The sequence below is a fragment of the Pantherophis guttatus genome, chromosome 3, assembly GCF_059756535.1.
Source record: "Pantherophis guttatus breed Tessera chromosome 3, ASM5975653v1, whole genome shotgun sequence".
NCBI classification, from domain to species: Eukaryota; Metazoa; Chordata; class Lepidosauria; order Squamata; family Colubridae; genus Pantherophis; species Pantherophis guttatus.
The window spans coordinates 157,314,275-157,328,182 of record NC_142065.1 but is presented as its reverse complement, the minus strand read 5'-3'; the positions used below and the strand labels follow the sequence as shown (position 1 = coordinate 157,328,182).

At 38.6% G+C, this 13,908-nt stretch overlaps 1 long non-coding RNA gene across 1 annotated transcript in view; it reads left to right on the top strand.

Annotated features, from left to right (window-relative positions):
* The first annotated feature begins 1,382 nt into the window (after positions 1-1,382).
* The window catches only part of LOC117672364 (uncharacterized), a 44,780-nt gene continuing 32,254 nt past the window's right edge, over positions 1,383-13,908 (top strand). The window contains exons 1-2 of the long non-coding RNA XR_009620105.1: positions 1,383-1,471; positions 4,282-4,346. This is a non-coding gene — a long non-coding RNA (uncharacterized LOC117672364). The remainder of the gene's footprint in view (positions 1,472-4,281; positions 4,347-13,908) is intronic.

The window sequence follows — 13,908 nt, the reverse complement described above, 5'->3', positions numbered from 1 at the left end:
CATAAGTATGAAACAGTTGCCAAGCGTTTGAAATTTGATCACATGATCAGGGAGATGCTGCAAAGGTCTTAACTGTGAAAAATTGTCTTGAGTTCTTTTTTCATTGCCGTTGTAACTTTGAATGGTCACTAAACGAACTGTTGTAAGTCGAGGACTACCTGGAGTGCTCAAATTTATTTATTTTTATTTATTTATTATTAAAATTTATATGCCGCCCTTCTCCCATAGGTCTAGGGGCGGCTCACAAAATAAAAACCATGACAATAAAGTACTAAAAACCAATCCAAATTTAAGTTTCAAGTTTCAAGTTCAAGTTTATTAGATTTCTATACCGCCCTTCTCCCAAAGGACTCAGGGCAGTGTACAGCCATATTAAAACAGATAGATTTATAAAATTTAAAACCAAATTAAAATCAATATATAAAATTGGCCCACAGATTTAAAACACACATACACCCATAATAAAATTCATATTAGGCCAGTCCGGCTTTAAAATCCCCAAAGTTAAAAGCCTCATAGTCGGTCAGGGAATTTGCTGAAAAAGCCATGTCTTCAGGCCAGCGCGGAAAGTGCGGAGATTGGGAGCCGTCCGGAGCTCGGTGGGTAACCCATTCCAGAGGGTCAGTGCGGCCACAGAGAACGCCCTCATCCTGGGGGTCGCCAGCCAACATTGTCTGGCCGACGGCACCCAGAGGAGGGCAGCTCTGTGAGAACGCACAATTTAGACGAAGTGAACTGATTAATCATACAAAGTGGTTTAGTCTAGTGTCATTTCTATCTCCATAGTTAGGACTAGGGAGTGAACAGAAATCTCAAAGTTTTATTAGGTCTTAGACGGGAAACTGCACTGTCATCCAAAACTACATTTTTAGATGCTACCTGAGAATTCTGGGAGTTGAAGCCAACATGCCTTAAAGTCACTAAGATTGAAAAGTACTGAACTAGATTAACCTTTAAAGTGTTTTCTCTTTTATATCCAAACCTCCTTCAAGAACTTATCTGGGATTTATAGGTGGAAAAATAGAGTTAAGAGCCAATTGCTCTCTTCATATTGCTGACACCTTAGCTTAAACTTCCCAATTACTTCTTCTTACAAGTTTGTGTTAATTTTAAAAAGGATTCAGGTTAAAAGATGGAAGATTAAGACACTCCAAAACTCAGTTGTCATGTCACAATATTAATATCACAGCCATTCAAAAGAGATAGTAAAAAAACCTAGGAAGGAAATAAAAAGATTAGAACACATTTAATATTAGACCATCATTAGAATATATTCCTTCCAGAAGCAAACATTCAGATCAATCGGGATCAACATTAGACAAATTATCATGCACAAAACAATCCTCGAATCAAGAACCTCCAAGGAGGAAACCATACCGCCAGGACAAGCTACAATGAATTAAACAGACAGCAAATTCCACAGTCATTTGCACTGATGATATTACCTAGATAGGTAATGAAATGTCCACAAGTAAGTAAAACAATTTCTACAATTAATCTTATTTCTACAAATAATCTACTGTACTAAAGTATTTATAGAATATACTATTAAAAATATGACACTAACATATGTAAACAAATTTTGAGGTGCTACAGTCAGGATCAGCATATAATACCGTAGCTGAAATGAAGGTTGCACAGATTAGTGAAGCCACAGAGATGGCCATCAATTCAAATACAGTGACCTTGCTAAAATTGGACTTCTCAAGTGCTCCTGATTTATGGAGATAGCAATGGATGGATGATTTCTCAGGGCACAATGACCCCATTTTGGTGACACTAGCATCATTGGGAAGATTTTCCTCATGATACCTTCCATTAGGATTTAATGGAAATGTTAGGAGCCCAGAAGAGATAATTATACAATGACAATGAAAAGCAGGATATTAAGTCATATAAATGGCTACTTAAATAAATATAATGAGCCCACATTCTACTTAGTGAAAATTCCTTTAGAATTCTAGGCAGACAATGCCTTTTTTTGTCTTGTCAGACCCTCAAGTAAGAACTCTATATTTCAATACAGAATTTAAATATAGCTCCAAACAAACAACCAATCACACGACCAACTGACCACACTGGCACACAAGATGCTAAGGAGAATAGGACAAGAAAATCCTGCTGATGATGTTACCTAGTCTGGTAATGAAACATTCAGAAACTAAATTAAAACAAGCTTGAAGAGAAAACCACTGCCAAGAACCCTATAATCCTACATCTCAGCCATGGCAGGGCTGTGAATTGGACCCACTGCAAACAAATCAAGATTACTTGCCTGGGCATCTTGGCAGAATTGGTCTTCCTCATGATTCCACTAATAGTTCCATACACTCAAAGTTTACCAGAAGTGAAATTTTCTGAAATCATCACTGCCCTCACTGATAAGTGTATCTTTCCTTTGAAATATTGAAATGTGTTCCTCTATTTTACATTGGGCGATGTCCATTGTAAATTGTACATAGGAGCATTGTTGGCCAAATAGCTTGGATTTCAAGCTGTACCCCTTAGATATCTTGGGGATACAACTGAAACTGGTGGGAAATACATTTCATTTAATTGTTATAGGTTTTCATGCAATGAACTCTTGTTCAATCATACTAAGTCTTTTTATTGAAAAGCAGCTCTCTCTCAGAAATTAGAAGAAATCAAAAGGAACTAATCATGTTGAATAAACTTATTTGGTACTCAAAGTACCTTTAATGTGAGACTTTTAAGCTGTAGTGCACAAAACAGAACTTTTTTCTTACAACTGACTTATATTAAAAACTTTAGAGAGACGTCCATTTTCAGTTGCTACTTATTCTTTTATCCCATGTTTTCCATTTGCAATAATAAATCTTGGTAAGATTTATAGAATGAACTAAAATACCTTGGACAAAACAGCAAAACAGAAGTCCTTGATATCCTTGAGAAAATTCAATATACTTTGACCCAGGGGTAAAATGCTCCTGGATCGGACCGGATCGTCCGATCTGGTAGCAATTTTTCCCTGTGGTTCGGCGATCCGGTAGCGATCGCTGCCCGGGTGTCATTACTTCCTGGTTTTAACCAGGAAGTAATGTTTTTTTACCCTCTGCACATGCGCAGAAGGTTTTGCGCATGTGCAGAAGGTTTTGCACATGCACAGAAGATGTGTGTGCGCATGTGACGCACGTGGGCATGGGGAGCATGCACTTCCGAACCGGTAAGGAAGGTAAGTAGATTTCACCCCTGCTTTGACCCAATTATAGCATAATATTAATGCCACGACAAATAACTGCCTCTGCAAATGATTGTTCCAGTTTTGTTTTAGGTGGGAATAAACATCCAGGTACTTTTGAGTCATTTTATTTTTCACTGCAAAGTCATAGAGCAGGAGGAAATAATGAGGGAGAACTGTGTCTCTCCTGGCATTGATTGACACAGCAAACAGCAACCAAAGGGAAGCATGCTCAAAAATAATAATAAAGGCTTTGAGTGGTGTAATAAAATGGTGACCAGCTGTTTCATTTGTTCACCTCCTGGGCACTGTAGTTGAATTGTCCTCTTTGCAGTGTTTATTGTGCATATGTATTCATTGAGTGCTATTAAAAAGGCCGGTTTTTATATGTTGAGGGCAGGCTCAAGCCTTCCATTACTAGAAGAAGCTTCCTATCACTGCCACAATTAAAAGGCAGCAGGCTATAGATCAGTGACATGAAAGGCATGGAAATAGTTGAACACTTGTCAAGATGGAGCATGTATTGTCTGCCTAGCTGATTGTTCTCCAGACCTTAAATTATATAATAAATCTTTCCCAAAACCCATGCAGAAAACACATAGGAGATGGCTAGATTCTGCGTCATCTGACCTTCATGTTGCCTTCAAGTAATTGTTCTGCACCGACATTTTAACAGAGATGTTAGTAAAAGATAGTGCTCTGCACAGATTTGCTTCTAAGGTATCCAGCCAGCCTTTGGTTCTAATTTAAAATGTTGATGCATGCTTGCATCTGTGCAAATACACTTTTTTCCTGAACTGAATCAAGTCAAACTGATTTTATTACTCCATATGAAGGGATAATTCATACCGAATCCAATACTTTGATGGAATTGAATTAATTATGCAAATAGAATCCTCTGAACTGAATTTGATCATTCAAATAGGATCTGATGATTTGCTCTGTGCAGTGATGGTAATATCACTTGGTAGCAAGTGATGGTAGCAAGTTGTGTTTGTACTATGTATTAGCTGGGCTGGACTTTAACCCTACTTTTTTTTCTTACCTACTTTTTTCTCCTTTAATTTCTTTACCTATCTCAGGCTTCTTTTCTGTGCTTTCCATATTGTGACTTACTCCATAATGGAATAATCTACAGACATGCCCTGTAAGTATATTCGACTTTTAAAACAACTGAGTAGTCCATTCTTTCTGGTCTCTCTTCCCCTTCACTCTCTATTGCAATGGAACTCATGTTTGAACTACTTCTGGCAAAGAGGATTATTCCTTAAGAATGGAAAGCTGAAGGGCCCAGTTCAACAAATCCTAACAAGTTAATCAGCTTTGGACCTGCTGGAACCAGGTTTACCTCATCTTAGTCCCTGTTGTTGCTGCATTGTTTGTAGTATCTGATATCCACTTTAGGCAGTGGTGGGATTCAAATAATTTAACAACCGGTTCTCTGCACTAATGATTTTTTCCAACAACCAGTTCACCCAACTGCTCAGAAAGTTAACAACCGGTTCTCCCAAAGTGGTGCAAACTGGCTGAATCCCACCACTGACTTTAGGGCTAGAACAAGGGCTACCAGAAGAGTTAATCAAAGGGAATATCTACCTCCTTCTATTCTAATTAGGCGATTTGGAGATTCCTGTCCATCACGGGTTCTTTTAAGTATACCCAAGTCAGTGTCCTCCAAAGCACAAGAGAGCCAACATAACAACACAACAATACACGAGCACACAATAGATAGAAACCAGGAGTGAAATGCTACCGGTTCGCTCAGGTTCGGGCGAACCAGTAGTGATAAACTACCAGTTCAGGCAAACCGGAAGTTTAAAAAATGCTTTAAAAAGTAAAAAAAAAGTTCCGACGATCACAGCTGTGCCGCACGATCGTCAGAACCTTTTTTTAACTTTTTTAAAGCATTTTTTTTTACTACTGGTTTGGGAGAATAGGTAGTAAAAAATGCTTTAAAAAGTAAGAAAAAAAGTTGGACACCCCCACCCAGTCACATGACCCCCCCCACCAAGCCACACCCACCAAGCCATGCCCACAGAACCAGTAGCAAAAAAAAATTGCATTTCACCTCTGATACAAACTTAAGGTAAACCGCTCCAAACTCGATTGCAGAAAATACAACTTCAGCAACAGAGTGGTCAATGCCTGGAATGCACTACCGGACTCTGTGGTTACATCCTCAAACTCCCAAAACTTTAACCTTAAACTGTCTACTGTAGACCTCACCCCATTCCTAAGAGGTTTGTAAGGGGTGTGCATAGGTGCACCAATGTGCCTACCGTCCCTGTCCTAATGTCCCTTTTTATTCATATCCATTTCATGTATTCATAATCATGTTTATACTTATATCTGTTATCTAATACATGGTTGATAAAATAAATAAATAAATAAATAAATAAATAAATAAATAAATAAATAAATAAATAAATAAATAAATATAAACAAGTCCCTAAGCAACACACACACAAGTATTCATAGGCTAGTACTCACTGCTCACCACTTCTCCACTCTTCCCCACAACAACTACTATTGTTTCTCCAACTACTACGGCTTCTGATTCCCACTACTGGAGAAAAAGTATCTCTTTCTGGCTGCTTTATTTTCACACATCAACACCCTAGCTTCCTCTCAGCACAGCTTTTATAGCCAACATAGCTGTGCTAGCTGGGGCTTAAAGAGGCAGGACAATAGCTGCCTAGATGCTGGCCATTTTCCAATCTGCCGGCTCACAATCTTTTCTAATGCATCTTAGAATGCAATCTTTTCTAATGCATCTTATTCCAAAATACAAAAGTTATTTTTACTTCTTTCATTCCACTGGTAAGGATTTCAGTCTTAAATAGTTTTTGCACGTTGTTTGCATTTCATTTTGCTTTCTGTGCTAATGCGAAAAACCTCTGACACATTGTTTTTTTTCTATTCAGCTGTCAAAAACAAATTGTACAAAATCACATTTTTCCAAACAAGGTAATGTTAAAATTCAGCACTAATATTTATGTTTTCATCAGTAATGACACCCAAGGACCTTCCAAGAAATCAAAAGAAGTGTGGCAGCACTTTTTGCGAATTAACAAATTTTATTTAATGCGCACACTTTTGTGAATTGAAGGTCAAGTGAGTTGCAGCTCATGAAAGTTTATGGCTTTTATAAAATGTGTTAATCAGAAAAGGTGTTACCAGACTCCTCCTGATTTTGTGCTACTGTAGACTAACCCAGCTGCCCTCTTCTAAGAGTCTTTCAAGGAGGCCTTTACAGGCTCAACCAGAAATTGAATCAGGATCTGCATCTGAAGCTACCAGAGAAATAAGGTCTAATAGTCCATTTCCTCTTCTGGGATATAAAATATTTGATTAGTTTATCAAAATATAAAATACAGAAGTTCAAGAAAAATGAAAATAATAGAAAAATGAGAGAGGAAAAAGGGAAGACAGAAAAGTGTAGGGTAAAGGGGTAAAGAAAAGAAAGCATTAACTTCTGACACCTTTTGGTGCAGTAGAATACAGTACTAACATAAAACCTCAACTTTTTACTTTTATATGATAATATATACTAGCCATTTCTATAACAGCAAACCTATCTAATCAGCAACATCCAAAATTTAAGTTTCATTTTTTCCACCTCAAGCACAATGTCCAAAAGAGGTTTCCAAGTAGAAACAAAATTGGGTTCATTTCTTTAATCAAAGCAGTCAATTAATCTGCTAATTCCATCAACTTTTGCAGCCATTCATCAATTGTGTGAAGCAAAGTATTCTTCCAATTTTGTGCATAAAGTATTTTTGCTACCATCAACATATATAACATCATTTTCTCTTCCAAAGTAAGCTGTGAGCACAGTAGAAGTCATCTGCTGTCTTTGTTTTATCAGGATTTTTATTTGTTCAGTTTCTGCAAAATGTGTTATCAAATTTGTCAGTATTGTTACTGAAATACAATTAAATATCTGGCAATTTCATGGTTCAATAGTAGTTACTATTAATGAAAACCACAAGTAGAAGTCAAAATTACTTTTGAAGAATGTATTACTGGTATAATGAGCAGGACAGGGGTGAAATCTAAACTTTTTTGCTACTGGTTCTGTGGGCGTGGCTTAATTAGTGGGTGGGGCTTGGTGGTAAGGTGACTGGGAGGCATGGCTTGTTGGTCAGCTGGGCGTGGCCAAGTCAATGTCACTTCTTTGCCCTTTTTTAACCTACAAAACACAACACAACATAACTGGCTCATCCACAATATAAAAGCAGTTGTTCTAGACCCAAAATGGCCCCTGTAACAAGCAGGAACCTCACACAGCCACAAAAAGCCCAAAAAACCAACTTTCACATTTTACACACAAAAATTTCACATACAACTTTGTGAGATTTTGTGTGTTTGTGTAGTTAGAGTGAAACACTACAGAAACACACTAAATCGCAGAAAGCTGCACAAATATTATTTTATTTTAATTTATTTTTATTTTTATATAAAAGCAGCTAAATTTAAAACTTCCTAAACTTTAAATGGCTAGGTCTAAAAAAGAACAACTAAAAAACCCCCAATTAACTATTTTTTAAAGCTCCCAAAGGGGAAAAAAAACTTACCCAATAGAACAGGGGTCTCCAACCTTGGCAACTTTAAGATTTGTAGACTTCAACTCCCATAATTCCTCAGCCAGCTTTGCTTTGCTGGCTGAGGAATTCTGGGAGTTGAAGTCCACAACTCGCTGCCTGCTTGATTGCAGGTAGGGAGATTCAGTTGCTTGCTGATGCAATGGATTGCATGGATTACAGCAAGGCGGTGCGACCAGCAGCTAAGGTAAGCAAGCTGAGGGAGGGAGGGGGAGGGATTTTTGCTACGAGCCATTTAAAAGAAAAAAAGTTTTTTTCTTTTACATGGCTCTGGAGATCCAAACTGAGTTGCCTGATTAGCAGGCAATTCAGCTGGGATCGTCAGAGCTTGGCTCGTGAGAGCCATTTAAAAGAAAAAAAAGGCTCTGACGATTGCGCGGCTCAGCTGGGCATGGGGGGGGGACGGAGGCAGGGATTTTTGCTACCGGTTCTCCGAACTGCCCGCCGCCATCGCTGCCTACTCGCCCGAGCTGGTTCGAACTGGGAGCATTTCACCCCTGGAACAGGGGTGTGAAACTCAAAACCCATGGGCTGGATCTGGCCTGCGAGGTGCTTAAATCTGGTGTGTGGGGCCGGCATGGAAATAGCAAAGGACCAACCCCTCTGGCAGCCAAAATAGGGGTATGGATTTCTGGATCTTCCCATGCCCCATTTTTGGCCTGGATGGACTCCTGCAGCACTCTGTCAGCCAAAACTGGGCATGGGGGGCTTTGCTCCCCTCCCAACACCCATTTTAGCCAGCAGGATGCTGCAAGAGGTGTCCATCCCATCTCTTCACCCCCTCCCCCGCCGGCCCATGGAGGACAACTACATTGCTGATCCGGCCCTCGAAAAATCCAGTTTCACACCCCTCGGCTAGTTGTTGGGCAACAGTATAGAACAAATTAATTAAAAAGGAGATAGTATCAGTTACAAAATTAGTCTTGCTGCAAGCACATGTATAAAAACAAATAAAGCTTTAGTGGGTCCTTACTACATATTATTATTGTTTCCAATGAGCCAATTCATTTGGATCTGGACCATAGGTTGCATGTATATATTATCACCACGTACTGTTCAAATTTTTATTCTTATTTGCGCTGAATAAAAATGTAAATTTTATCCACTGGTACATAGAATATTTGCAGTAATTACAAATATAGTTATCTTAAATAAAAGATTATAAATGCCAATTTAGGTGAGTTTTCTGGATAGATTTTTACATATGAGAACTGGCTTTTCATCTTGTTTGACAAGAAACAACATATGCATTTTTTAAACATAAAAAAGCCTTTATAAAGATAGGTTTAATATGACAGTAAAAATGTACCAGGTAACATTTTAATTATCATCAGTGAAACCTTCAAAATAGCACACTGACTGACTATTAACACAAGTCCTACATCAAATACCTCTTGTACTTAACTACAAAGCAGAAAATCTCTATTGTTTATTTATATTTAAAAAAAGCGAGATGCTGGTAAAATACATAGAAGAAGGTTATAAATTAAGAGAGTTAAGCAAGTCCGCTGGCTGTCGAGTATGATTACAATTTTTAATTAGTATCAGTTTTATTATTTATTTAATCCATATCCTACTTTTATTATTTTCAGGAGGCAACTGGACTTTCCTGTTTTTTCTTTGAGGAGGTTTCACTTCTCATCCAAGAAGCTTCTTCAGCTCTGACAGGATAGTGGGGAATGGAAGGATTTATATTCTTTGCAGACAGCTGATCATTGGCATCCTTTTAGGTGGTCATTGAAGCACTTGGAGGTTTATCTGTGTCCTCAGGGTCACCTGAGGAGTGTTCCTGGTTCCTATAGTCTGCAATTTTGCCTTCCATTCCCCACTATCCTGTCAGAGCTGAAGAAGCTTCGTGGCGGAGAAGTGAAACGTCCTCAAAGAAAAAAACAAGAAAATCCAGTTGCCTCCTGAAAAATCAGGAGACAGCCTGAGACTGCCATGACCTGGATGACTGAGGATCTCTACAGAGTTTTAGCTATACAATTTGGGATGAACATCCTTTGAATGGTGTGGGAGCAGGAATGGATTTCAGAGAAAAAATTACAGGCTACAGAAACCAGAAGCACAACTCGGGTGACCCTGAGGACACAGATAAACATCCAAGTGCTTCAATGAGCCTGTAAAAGGATGCAAATGACCAGCTGTCAACAAGGAATATAAATTCTTCCATTCCCCGGTATCCTGTCAGAGCTGAAGAAGCTTCTTCGATGAGTGGCAAAATGTCCTTAAAGAAAAAATATGAAAGTCCAGTTGTGTCCTGAAAAAGCACCTTTGGAACAACTATGACTTGGGTGACTGAGAACCTCTATAGACTTTTACTATTCAGGGAGTTACAGCAGTCTTGGATTTAATTAGGTGTGGATCAATTGTAGTCTCCACTTTCAATAGTGTGAATAAGTAAACATTCCTATGATCTGAGTAGACATTTGTATGGCCTTATGCCCCAGAGAGTTGATGATGTACATAGTCTATCCAAGTTATGAGTATTATCTATAGAAACTGCAGCAGTACAAAATGACAATTTATCAACATCATCAAGTCTGAGGCTCTTACAGAATACAGGAAAACACAATTTATCAAATGTGATTATAAATGACTTTAATTACAATAGTCTCTTGTATATCACAGACAAGATCTGTGGCTGTTCTTTGATGGATTGTGTAAATATGTTTTCTCACACCAATATCACCTACTAATATATGATTCAGTGATATACATGTATATAGTTTAAACTAATTTTGATTCCACAGTGATGAGTGGGTAAAATTTGAGCAATTTATCCAATCTTGTGCAATATATTTGCAAAGCTGAAAGCTAACTCTTTGGTGAAAATTTCTATTTGATGAAACATTCTTATTAGCTTAATGTACATAACCTAGCTGACTGTGGCTGATCACAGAAAGACAATCAGAGCTAAATATATTTATTATGTAGGACACCACCGGGAAATCTATTTGTATGGTAGTCTTCAAAATGAAAAAGAAACAACTTGGAAGAATGGAAAGTCACTGTCATATTATTACTAAATCTCTCTCTCTCTAAGATGGGGTCACTCCAAAACAAACTTTAATGTATTAACTCATAATTCAGATATAGAGGAACCTATGAAAAAGTTTAAATACTAAGGGGTCCTTGATGCTGTCTGAGCTTTTTCGTTTTTTTGCAGACATTTCATTACTCAAACTAGGTAACATCATCAGTGCTGACTATATCGGTTTAAATAATATCAGGGATTCTGGAGGACAGTGCAACAGTTTACAACATGATCTTACTTGGATTCCCTTTCTATCTTTAAACACTATTTTCTTTTCTCTTGAGCAAAACAGAAGACAACTCACATAAATGTGATCCTTCTTAAAAACGTTCAGCAGATGAAGTTTATTTATTTATTTATTGGTTCGATTTATATGCCGCCCTTCTCCGAAGACTCAGGGCGGCTTACAATGTGTTAAGCAATAGCCTTCATACTTTTGTATATACCTGCTTAGTAGGGCTTTCAGCCCCCCCCCAAAAAAGCGGTGTTCTTTTTTATACAAAGTCAGCTTATTGCCTCCACAATCCGGGTCCTCATTTTACCTACCTCGAAAGGATGGAAGGCTGAGTCAACCTTGAGCCTGGTGATATTTGAACTTGCAGTAATTGCAGGCAGCTGGTGCTACTTAACAGCACTTTAGTCTGCTGCGCCACCAAGGCTCTCTAGATATCCAACTCTCTCTTCTATCTCTGGAGGAATATCATGAGAAACAAGCCATAGCCGGATGTTGTTTGTGTGTAGGGTACTCATTTCATATACATTGAATGAAATAGGATGTTTAATTTTGTATATATACAAAATTCATACACTTCTGACATTCTTGCCTACACTTTTTGTATTATGTTTGGCTTGAAGTGACAGTTTCAACCAAACATAAAGGTTGATTCTTGGGAGCATACAACAACTTGCTTTGTCATTTCAAAGTGACTTATTTCCAATGTTAATGGGCAAGGGCTGTTTCATTTAAAGTCATTTTTAATTTATAGAATTTTGTTTCCCTTTCTTTCCAGGAGGATGTTATTATTTTATTTCATTCATCATTTTCCTCTGTGCTAGAAGCATAATAATTGTAATAATAAGCAAACTGTGTTTTTCTTACCATTAATAAATTAATGACATGAAATAAATGTGGCCTGCTGATTTGAAAATAAACAGGTCTGCTGCACTTTGGTATTTCTGCTGGCAGGTGATTATTAATAACTCTCATAAGACACTATCATTTGTATATGAGACATGCCTACTGGAAAATTATGTATCTACCTCATCTATCTCCCATTTAAATTGTTACACTAATTTGTTCCTTGCAGGCAAGGTGCGCTGCTGCAGTTTTCTATTCCTGGCACTATAATTTGGAGAACGGAGGTTGAAATATAAAGCCAGAGCAGGGATTAGTAAAAGTAAGGAGAACAGAAATCTTAGACAGTACATTTACAGCAGTCTTGTGCCCAGCTGACCTTGATGGATCTCAGTAAGTTGAGCAGAGCTGGATCTGATTAATATTTAGATAGGAAACCATGAATTTCCAAAGATGCAGGCTAGCCACGGACATAGATGGCAATGACAAACAACTCCTTTGTTGCTTCCAGGAAAACTATAATGAGATGTCTATGAGCTGCATTCCAAGGGGATTTTACCTTTAACCTTTAACCCACGGGTGTCAAACTTGATCATGTCATGTGAATCATGTGACATATCATGATATTTGTTGCCTTTGCGAACTGAGGTGGGCGTGGTCTGCGCGTGATGGTTCATGGACCTTATTGTGTAGTGGGCTTCAGTAGGAAAGAAGCAAACCAGCATAGCTACAACAACATTTATTGACTCAAAACTGGAACTGAAGAACAGCAGGCAAATACCTGTAATTTATACTCTAGGCCAGTGATGGCTAACCTTTTTGCCGTCATGTGCCAAAAGCGGGGGGAGCACAGGGGGGCCGCGCATGCGTGTGCCCACACCCATAATTCAATGTGTGTGTGACACACCCACTCCCCCTGCTTTTGGCACGTGATGGCACGGTGGGCCCGGTAGGCCCGTTTTTCACCCTCCCAAGGCTCCAGAGGCTTTCTTGGAGCCTGGGGAGGGCAAAAACAGCCTTCCCCAAACTCCCGGAGGCCCTTTGGAAGTCAGAAAAAGCCCATTTCCCAACTTCTGATGGAACCGGAAGGCCCAAAAATCAGATGGCCAGCACGCACATGCATGCTGGAACTAAACTAGGACAATGCTCGTGTGCCCACAGATATGGCTCCACGTGCCACCTGTGGCACCCATGCCAGAGGTTCGCCATCACAGCTCTAGGCCCACAGGGCCTTAATCAATCATAGTACTTGAAAAAGCCCGCCCAAATATGAATGTATCAAGTTTCCCTCCAAAACAGTTGGAGTTAACAGTTAGGGTCATCTAAAGATTAGTTTCACTTTAGCAGGGCTTAACACAATTACCATGTTTCTCCGAAAATAACACCCTGTCTTATATTTTTTTTTTTTTGAACCCTGAAATAAGCATTTGGCCTTATTGTCATGCGCTCAAAAGCCCGATTGGGCTTATTATCAGGGGATAATATTATTTTGGGGAAAAAAGGGTATATATATTCAATACATAACAGACCTTATGTAATCTTTCACACAAACACTCATTTAAGATCCCTATAGCTCCCTTGAGACGCCCATCACAGAGGTTTGATTGGAAATAACTGAGAAAGAGAATAATAATGATATTCAAAATTATAATTCAAATAATTTTATGTTTTTCCAGGCCTATAAAGTAGGAGAAGGGGCTAAAAATGCTACTGCTCCCCATTCCCTATGACAGGGTCTCCAGCCTCGGTAACTTTAAGACTTGTGGACTTCAACTCCCAGAAGCTTTGCTGGCTGAGGAATTCTGGGAGTTGAAGTCCACAAGTCTTAAAGTTGCCGAGGTTGGAGACCCCTGCTTTATGACATCACTGGAGAAAAAAAGCACAGCTGTAGAAGCCTGTTGGCCCTTACAATGCAAATTAGTTCCTAAATTGTTCCACAGAATTGAATTAGTAAATAAAATTAAGGAGACCTATTGGCAGATAAAACTTGTTA